Raw genomic sequence first — 10,182 nt, 5'->3', positions numbered from 1 at the left:
CTAATCGGACGCCATGCAATTTCCTTTGCTTTATAGCGGCTTTAAGTTTTCTTAGAGGTTTTGGTTGCCTAAATGGGTGTAATTTCTGACATTGTTATGTTTCCCTTGTCTTCACTGCTTGATTTTACTCGCAAGAAAGTGTTACTCATAGCCATTGAATGCAGCTCTGCCAAGCGCCACGCATTGCGTGTTATACTAACGCATTGAAAGAAAGGTTTCCGCAATACCGCAATGCCCGAGATTGTCCTGCAATGAATGGCACTTGGCTGGGCAGTTACAGCATATTCACAGCATGTTAATTAAAGCTGAGTGTTGAGCTGTGTTTTGCGCGGTCTCGAACAAGTGGTTGCACTGTTGTGGCCGATTAGATGTGATAGCATGATGATGGCCTGGTATCGCCGAGGCCTCTCCACATCACGCAGCCAACCCCCATCCAAGGTCCCAGCAACAAACGCAATGTGTTCGGTAGGTAAACAGTCGGTGGTCAGCAGTACGCGAAATGGCGCTCTAAGGTCTATCACAAGTACAAATCAGTTATGGCAGGTAATCTGGCACGGTGCATAAGGTAGGGAAAAACCACCAAATCCCTATGTGTGTGGCCAGCAGACCACTCTACTATATATACAAATCCTCTGCACACGTTTGAAAGTAAATACATAAAGTTTTGTAAAATATCACAATGATGCTTGTCTTTGTATTTTTAGATGTCTTTAATTCAAGATCTTAAGCCTTCTTAGCCAACACGTGTTTCGTCGCTGTTACAGGGGATTACCCCGTGATTTCTTCAGGGCTGAGGTCAGTTTCAAGTAGTCTCTTAGTTCCGGTGATAATTCCAACCCGGAAGGGGTTCCAATAATTTCTGCGCCTGGAGAGGTAGACCATTTAGTCTTGTATCCGAATATCTTAATGTGCTTCCAAGTGTAAGGGAGTTTCTTTTAGAAGAACTGCCCAATCCGGCAGTATCAGGTAGAACCCCTTGGATCCAGACCGTGGCGTGTTCGCCGTGCAAATCAGCGCTGATTTGCACGGCAAACACGGTGGCCCTTGTATTGAGATAGTCTTTTTCATGTTGTGGAAATTTGTTTTCTGGTATTGCAGTGGTGCTATATATTTCTGTATGATGTTGATTTTGGCATGATGAAGGATTAATGCCACTGCTCAAACTAAGATAACAGCATGAAGTCGCAAGGTGTATGTCCTGTAATCCGTCCCCAGCTCCGAGGTCATTGTCAGGGGTACCACTAGAGCAACCCCTCCCTCTCAAGGGGGCGTTGCTTCAGGTCAGTGTGTAAGGAGAAGACACTGGAGCACTTCACACATCTGTATCGCCAGCAAATGTAATCTGCATGTCTTTACCACCCCTGCCCCTCCCCAACCCTGGGCAGATGCCAAAGACTTGCATAAAGCACGCACTGCCTCAGGCTAGGCTGCATCCACGACAGGTGCATGAGAAAGGCAGCATCAGTCCTCAGAGGTCCGAAAACTTTTGTTATGAAAAGATTTAGAGCAAGGTTTGGCTAAACTAGCAGAGGGACCCTGTTAACCTCTTGCTGAAACGTGCTCCTTGGTTCATGGTCGAAGCCTCAACTGGGTGAGTGTGCACTGGTAAGCTTGGAAGCATTGGCATGGAAAATAGCACAGGAACAAAACACACCCTGCTATCGCCCAGCAAATATAATACAGAATCAGAGTAGCAGTTTGTATTTGGATTTCACAGAATACTTGTTTCATGACTGAATATTTTTCTGGTGCTTTGCAGCAGTTCACTTTTTAGAATTTCTGGTTACTGAAATGAGTGTCATTTCTGATATTTATCGATTTCCCTCGTCTTCATTGCCTGTTTTAACTGAAAATGTCACACATAGCAATCTGAAACCTTGGCAGCTATGTGAATGTCATCATTCTCCATCACTCATAAATAATCTGTGGCAGCTATGGAAAAGACATGCATCAAATCCAAAAGCGAGACGTGTGCTTTTCACGTCGTACTTTTGGACTTGCTGCATTTCTTTTCTTAATAGAGCCCCGCTGTGGGCTCATTGTAGGCATTTGTGAAAGTATTCCTGTTAATCACAGTGCCTGTTATTCGCTGTAATTAACAGAAATATTTTCACAATGGCCCAAAATCAGCACCCAGCCGTGTTCTATTTAGAAAATAAATGCAGCAAGCCCAAAAGCACGACATGTGCTTTACACGTCATACTTTCGGACTTGCTGCATTTCTTTTCTTAAAAAATATGTATGTTAATTGCAGCGCATGGCAGTAAAGCAATTAACATAAATATTTTCACAAAGGACCACAATCAGCCTGCCTCTGGGCTCCATTAAAAATGCAGCTAGTGCAGGAGCAACTTGCTGGTGAACGCATGCACAGGCTTCCGGCAACCAGGAAATTGCAGCTCACGTTTTAAAAGCAGTGGCGCAAACGTGTGCGCGCTTCACACTGGATACTGCACGCTCGGGGTCACAAAGGTGCGCGCATGTAACTTACCAGGAACACTGGCTGGAAGTGTCTTTGTGCATGTATTGTGGTGGTGGGGGATGGGGCGGGCAGTCGTTATGACCAATGAGGCTGGTGTTTGTAACTGCCGACAGGTGAAGACAGGAGGGCCAAGGTGGAGTTGTGTGGAGAGTAGGGTGGTGGGGCCTGGTGCAAATGCTTACCAAAAGTAAATTATTGACCACCATATCTTCAGCAGTCTGAAGTGACTTCCCACCTATGCCCCAGTTAGGTTCACATGGCGATCTGGAGGTGTTTGGAATGCTTGACCTCCTTGACCTCAGTCGAAAAGCTGCAGGGTGGGAAACCCTTGTGTTATGAAACAATGGAATTCTCGCATCACTATATGGACCAAGAGGGGTTTCCATATATGTGTGAATTTCCTGTCTTGGCCATGAGATAGGATAAAGAGCGACCTCTGCTGTGGCTGTGATGTGTGCACGGGGTGTAAGTGAGTTGAAGGGAGGCACAGCACAGGAGTCTGGAGGGTTGGTTAATGTATGCTGATCCATGGTTGTTCAGGGCTTTTTAGCTGTGGATCAGTATCTTGAAATGGATCTCTTCTGAATGGGGAGCCAGTCTAGCTTCTTGAGGTGGGGGTGATGTGGGTCCAAGGTCAAGGATGAGTCTGGCTCAGAGTTCTGTATGTGCTGGAGTCTCTTCAAGAGATGCGACATGATTCCTGCATAGAGTGTGTTGCCGTAGTCCAGCTGGCTGGTGACTAGTGTTTGGGTGATGGTACTTCTAGGGTCGGCCGGTAGCCATTTAACTGTATTGATCTGGTTTACCTGCAATGTGTTAGTGTTAGTTTGTGCGTAATCTTTTCTACTTCAGCACTTGCCATATTTTGTTGAACTAGAGAGTCCCAGACGGAGCCTCTTTCTTTTTCTAGAAGAGTGTGATAAGTTGTTTAGCCCCACCCCCCTTCAAGTGTAGTATAAGGGTTTTATCAGCACTGGTTATTTCTTTCATGTTTGGATGCATGGTTCCTAAGAGCATAGTGTTATGTTATGTTATGTTAATACATCTTTAAAGTGCTTGTATATAGGCCTGGGCCAAAATTCCGGAAATTGCGATATTTTGGCATTTTCGCGTTCCGCGGAAAGCGCGAAAATGTCAAAATTTCCGCATTCCGCAGCTTAGCGATAATTTGTTTCTTGCTCGCGCTGTAAAATAATACATTCTCGCGCGCGATCGCCTTACCTGAATCCCTGCGTTCTCCGACAAGTTTTCTTGACCCGGTCGCGTTCCCCACGAGATGTTGGATTTTGATAGCCATTTTGCGATGTCTTGCGAGAGTTCGCGGCCGCATTAACGTCATTTGTCACGCGATCACGTCATTTGTCGCGCGATCACGTCTTTTTTCTCGCGATCATGCACCGCGCGAGTATGAGAAGATTGAGATCTCGAACATGTCATTCTACATCGCGAGCCAGAGGATGAGGACGCGGGCACGTGTAATCGAACGCGAACAGGAGAAAGAGACCGCGAACACGTCATATCCAACGCGACAGGGACAAAGAAGAGAACGCGATCATATCGTTTTCGACACGCAGGCGGAAGTAATGTGAAGCTCGAGAACTCAACAACGTAAAATTTACAATTTGGAGAGGAATATCGGCTCTAGCAGCATGAAACCATCTGCAAATGCTGATTTTGGATGAAAAGAACTCCTTACATTGACATTTTTGTGCAAGGAGTCATTTTTTTTAAAGGTGGAGAGAGGGAGGAAGTGACACAGAATCTCCAACTTCCTGTTCCTGTCCAGCAGGCTCCTCCCAGTGCTTTGTCCATCTCCTGCTCATTCTGTCTTTGGATTTGGAGCTGGAAAGATCACTCTTTTTGTCTGCTGCATCATTGCAATTGGATTTCAGGATTTTTGGAATAGGATATTTTACAAGTAAGTGGTTGTTGTGTTTGATTGTGGGCATTGCAGTTGTTGTAACTACAATTTATTTTTGTTAATTAATTAATTATCATCATTCCTTTTTTTGTTTTTTAAATTTTGTGGGTTGTAGTAGTAGGCCCGAGCTAGCCATGGGCATGGCCTCATGGGTGTGTGTGCATGATGAAGCAACTGTTCCTTTTGTTTTTTGAATGGATTTCATTTTCAAGCACATTTAGGGCATGAATGGCATTGGATTGAGTTGGGGAAGTGTGTTTTTTGGGGTGGCCTTTGTGATGTTGTTGGGCCTGGCCATGCGGCTGGTGGCCATTTTGAGGCCTAGGCCTGCAAGCTTGCCTGGCCTGGTCTGCCAACAGGCCTGCTTTTTCATCCACTAGGATCAGAGCAGGTAGCCACAGCTTTATTGATCAAGTGTTTTCTATGTGATCTGTTGAATTTAGGCATCATTTAGGGCATGGATGGCATTGGATTGAGTTGGGGAAGTGTGTTTTTGGGGGTGGCCTTGCTGATGTTGTAGGGCCTGGCCATGTGGCTGGTGGCCATTTTGAGGCCTAGGCCTGCAAGCTTGCCTGGCCTTGTCTGCCAACAGGCCTGCTTTTTCATCCACTAGGATCAGAGCAGGTAGCCACAGCTTTATTGATCAATTGTTTTCTATGTGATCTGTTGAATTTTTAGACATCATTTAGGGCATGGATGGCATTGGATTGAGTTGGGGAAGTGTGTTTTTGGGGGTGGCCATGCTGATGTTGTTGGGCCTGGCCATGTGGCTGGTGGCCATTTTGAGGCCTAGGCCTGCAAGCTTGCCTGGCCTTGTCTGCCAACAGGCCTGCTTTCATCCACTAGGACCAGAGCAGGTAGCCACAGCTTTAGTAATCTACTGTTTTCTGTGTGCTCTGTTGAATTTAGACATCATTTAGGGCATGGATGGCATTGGATTGAGTTGGGGAAGTGTGTTTTTGGGGGTGGCCTTGCTGATGTTGTTGTGCCTGGCCATGTGGCTGGTGGCCATTTTGAGGCCTAGGCCTGCAAGCTTGCCTGGCCTTGTCTGCCAACAGGCCTGCTTTTTCATCCACTAGGATCAGAGCAGGTAGCCACAGCTTTATTGATCAAGTGTTTTCTATGTGATCTGTTGAATTTAGGCATCATTTAGGGCATGGATGGCATTGGATTGAGTTGGGGAAGTGTGTTTTTGGGGGTGGCCTTGCTGATGTTGTTGGGCCTGGCCATGTGGCTGGTGGCCATTTTGAGGCCTAGGCCTGCAAGCTTGCCTGGCCTTGTCTGCCAACAGGCCTGCTTTTTCATCCACTAGGATCAGAGCAGGTAGCCACAGCTTTATTGATCAATTGTTTTCTATGTGATCTGTTGAATTTTTAGACATCATTTAGGGCATGGATGGCATTGGATTGAGTTGGGGAAGTGTGTTTTTGGGGGTGGCCTTGCTGATGTTGTTGGGCCTGGCCATGTGGCTGGTGGCCATTTTGAGGCCTAGGCCTGCAAGCTTGCCTGGCCTTGTCTGCCAACAGGCCTGCTTTTTCATCCACTAGGATCAGAGCAGGTAGCCACAGCTTTATTGATCAAGTGTTTTCTATGTGATCTGTTGAATTTAGACATCATTTAGGGCATGGATGGCATTGGATTGAGTTGGGGAAGTGTGTTTTTTGGGGGTGGCCTTTGTGATGTTGGGCCTGGCCATGTGGCTGGTGGCCATTTTGAGGCCTAGGCCTGCAAGCTTGCCTGGCCTTGTCTGCCAACAGGCCTGCTTTCATCCACTAGGACCAGAGCAGGTAGCCACAGCTTTAGTAATCTACTGTTTTCTGTGTGATCTGTTGAATTTAGACATCATTTAGGGCATAAATGGCATTGGATTGAGTTGGGGAAGTGTGTTTTTTGGGGTGGCCTTGCTGATGTTGTTGGGCCTGGCCATGTGGCTGGTGGCCATTTTGAGGCCTAGGCCTACAAGCTTGCCTGGCCTTGTCTGCCAACAGGCCTGCTTTCATCCACTAGGACCAGAGCAGGTAGCCACAGCTTTAGTAATCTACTGTTTTCTGTGTGCTCTGTTGAATTTAGACATCATTTAGGGCATGGATGGCATTGGATTGAGTTGGGGAAGTGTGTTTTTTGGGGTGGCCTTGCTGATGTTGTTGGGCCTGGCCATGTGGCTGGTGGCCATTTTGAGGCCCAGGCCTACAAGCTTGCCTGGCCTTGTCTGCCAACAGGCCTGCTTTTTCATCCACTAGGATCAGAGCAGGTAGCCACAGCTTTATTGATCAAGTGTTTTTTATGTGATCTGTTGAATTTTTAGACATCACCTTCCTGAGAGTGTAGTGTGTGGCTGTACACAGTACTAGTAGTATAACATAGCTCTAGTTAAAAAAAAGTCATAAATGGCTAGACTATCTTTTGTTTGCACTAGTACAGTACTAAGTAACTGAACCACAAAAACAAATGCAACATTTCACTGATGTTCTTCTCCTGTCTTCTTTGCTTTTAGGTGCACAAAAGACAGAGTAGGAGGTGTCATCGGCATCACCTGGCTACCCGTTGTACTGCCAGCCAGACAGAAGTCCTGCTGCGCATCACGCCCACGTGTGACCAGAACTTGTTGTGCATCTGCCTCCTGCCTGACATCGGAAGAAGATGGCCCCAAAGAAAGGTACCAGGTCCAGTACCAAGAAAGTTGCTGGTGAGAAGAAGGAACAGAAAAAGGAAGTGCCATTAACCACGACTGGTGGTGTGCCGGCCAAGGTTTTTTTTGGCACCAAAGCGTTGTCCGGGAACCAAGCTGGGAGCAGCACAGCGGTCCAGCAACCCCACCAACCTAGGCCCAAGGGCTTTACTGTCGCAGAGGTAGCCAGTCTACTAACGAGCAGCGATGTTGAAGAAATGTCATTACCGCAAAGTAGTACACAATCAAGTTCAACGCAGGCGCAAACTCAGCAGATCAGTGTCAAGCCGCCGCAACCAGAACAGCAGCAGCCGCCGCAACCAGAACAGCAGCAGCCGCCGCAACCAGAACAGCAGCAGCCGCCGCCACCAGAACAGCAGCAGCCGCCGCAACCAGAACAGCAGCAGCCGCCGCAACCAGAACAGCAGCAGCCGCAACCAGAACAACAGCAGCAGCCGCCGCAACCAGAACAGCAGCAGCCGCCGCAACCAGAACAGCAGCAGCCGCCGCAACCAGAACAGCAGCAGCCGCCGCAACAGCCCACCATAGTAGTTGTTGCTCCTGACGTAGGGGCATTTCAGGAAATCGAGCTTCCTGCAGACAAAGTGGAGCGAAGTCAAACCACTGTTTCAGAAGATCAATTGTCTTCCAGACCACCAGCAAGGAAAAGGAGGCTTAGTCCATCATCTTCTTCTTCAAGCCCCGCTTCCGATGATCGTGATGACACTTGGGTCCCACCAGCTCGGTCTGAGAGTGAAGTACGCCACAAGACATTGCTTCTGAAAAGGAAGGTCCCAGAAAAACTTAGAGTTATGGAGGTAGATGTAGAAGAGGGGGGTGATGATGTTGATGAAGACGAGCCAGTCATCACGCACATTACTCCCGCCCCAAAGGGATTGGAGACCGACATTCTCACCCTATCCAGAAAGGCTGCTACTAAGCGGGATGTAGCACGGATCTCACCAACACAGGTTACACCACCACTACCTCCAGCTGCCATATTTTCCAAGGCCCGGCAGGGACCTACATCCAGCTCAACCATCTCAGTAGGAAGTGGTAGTACAAGTCACAGTGTAGGTGGACAGGGTCACAGATTTTCAAGCACCCCCTCAAGTTCATCTGGTGTTGAAAGTGGCACATCCAGCAGTGCCAGAAAGTTCTCCTCCCCAGTTTGGGACTTCTTTTCTGTTAGCGCCAAGGAGGAGAACGTTGCTATATGCTCAATTTGTCGGCAAGGTGTTCGGCGTGGTAAGCTTGGTACAAACTATGGTACCGGAGGACAAGCAAGTCATCTAAAAATACACCACAATATCGTGTTCGAGGATCACCTACGTAAGTTAAAAGAAAGTAGGAAATCTAAACCCTTTGAAGTTGGTCAGGAATCAGGGAGCGATATTATTGTGGTGGCAGGTGAAGAACAGGGAGGCATTTCTAGCCCTGTCTCCAGTAGTGCAGTCACTGCAGTGGTAACGCCCACATCCTCCTCAGTAACATCAGAGTGGCACCGCAGTAAGAGCCATACTCAGAGTGTGGGTGAGACACCAAGGCAACCGGCGAGTACCTCAATGAGACAATCTGTGTCGTTGAGCCTTAGTGGGTTAATGAAAACAGCACCACTAAGGAAAATAAGCCAGCCTACCATTGAGAGCATGTTTAGGTTGGAGGGGCAGTTCCAACGCAACCACCCAACGGCACGATTGTACAATGCAAAGCTGGCTAAAATGTTAGCGCTGGACCTTCTTCCTTTTTCATTTGTGGAAGAGGTGGGTTTCCTTGAATTTGTGTCTGCCATCTGCCCGAAATGGAAAGTTCCCAGCCGGTCCTATTTCGCAAGAATTGCTGTTCCGGCACTACATCATGATGTGCTGGAATTGGTTGGTCACGGTTTGCAGCAGAGTGCTGTGCACAATATCCACCTGACAACAGACATGTGGACCAGTTGCCAAGCCACAGATTACATGTGCATCACTGCACACTGGATCTCTTTTGTGGGGGTTAGAGATCAACTATCTGCACGAGGTGTTGTTGACACAGCTGCGATTTTTGAAGGTACTCGGAAACATGCAACTGTAGCCATGTTCGCCATGGAGAAATCTCATACGGCTGAAAACATTTTAGAAGAGTTTCGCACCAAGGTTTTGGAATGGCTGCAGCCCAGAGGGCTTGGTATTGGTTTTGTTGCCACAGACAATGGCAGTAATGTACTTAAGGCCATGGAACTTGGTTCCTATTTCAGGGTTCCGTGTTTGGCACACTGCATAAACATTATAGTGCAAGACTTTCTGAAAAAAGAACCCATAGTAATCAATTTACTGGCCATCTGCCGAAGAATATGCACTCATTTCAGCCATTCTTTTAAAGCTCGGAAGCAGCTGAGGATCATCCAACGTGACCGTAGGATGCCAGTCAAGGCACTCATCCAGGAGGTGGCAACACGTTGGAACTCAACGTATTACATGCTTGATCGTCTGTACGAACAGCACAGGTCACTCAATGAATATGTCTGGTACAGAAGCAGTGATGCTAGTGTTAAAGGCATGACCCTTCAGAGGGAGCAATGGACCCTAATTCAATGCCTGACTGAGATGCTGTCTCCTTTTGAGGTCTTCACACGTGAAGTCAGCAAGGAGGACTGTACAATGGGCCAAGCTATCCCATTGTTGCAAATGCTAGAGCATGAGCTGAATAATGTGTCTGAATCCTACAAAAGTGTAGAGGACAGAAGGCAAGCCCATGACTTGGTGGAGAGCTTATCCAGGCGCTTATCAGGAAATGTAAGGATACAAAATAAAATTTTGTCACAAGAACATTACATTTGTGCCACAATTCTGGATCCACGTGCAAAATTAGGACTATTCCTTTCTTTTTCCGACAATGATGTTGCCCGCTACAAAAGTTGTATAGCTGAAGCAGCCATCAAGTTTGAAAACGAAGGGCTGCTAATTAAAAGCCCGCCACATCAACCCACAACAAGTACTGATACTGAAGCAGGCCATGCAGAATCAAGTGCAACTTCGTCGGCTGAGGGCAGTGCAGTTGGCTCACAATCGCAACACTCACCATCACCATCGACTACAAAAACAATAACTGGATCATTCGGCCGAGTACAAT

Source organism: Triturus cristatus, chromosome 3_2 (genome assembly GCF_964204655.1).
Source record: "Triturus cristatus chromosome 3_2, aTriCri1.1, whole genome shotgun sequence".
NCBI lineage: Eukaryota > Metazoa > Chordata > Amphibia > Caudata > Salamandridae > Triturus > Triturus cristatus.
The sequence above is the reverse complement of the archived record's forward strand: the minus strand, read 5'-3'. Positions refer to the sequence as shown.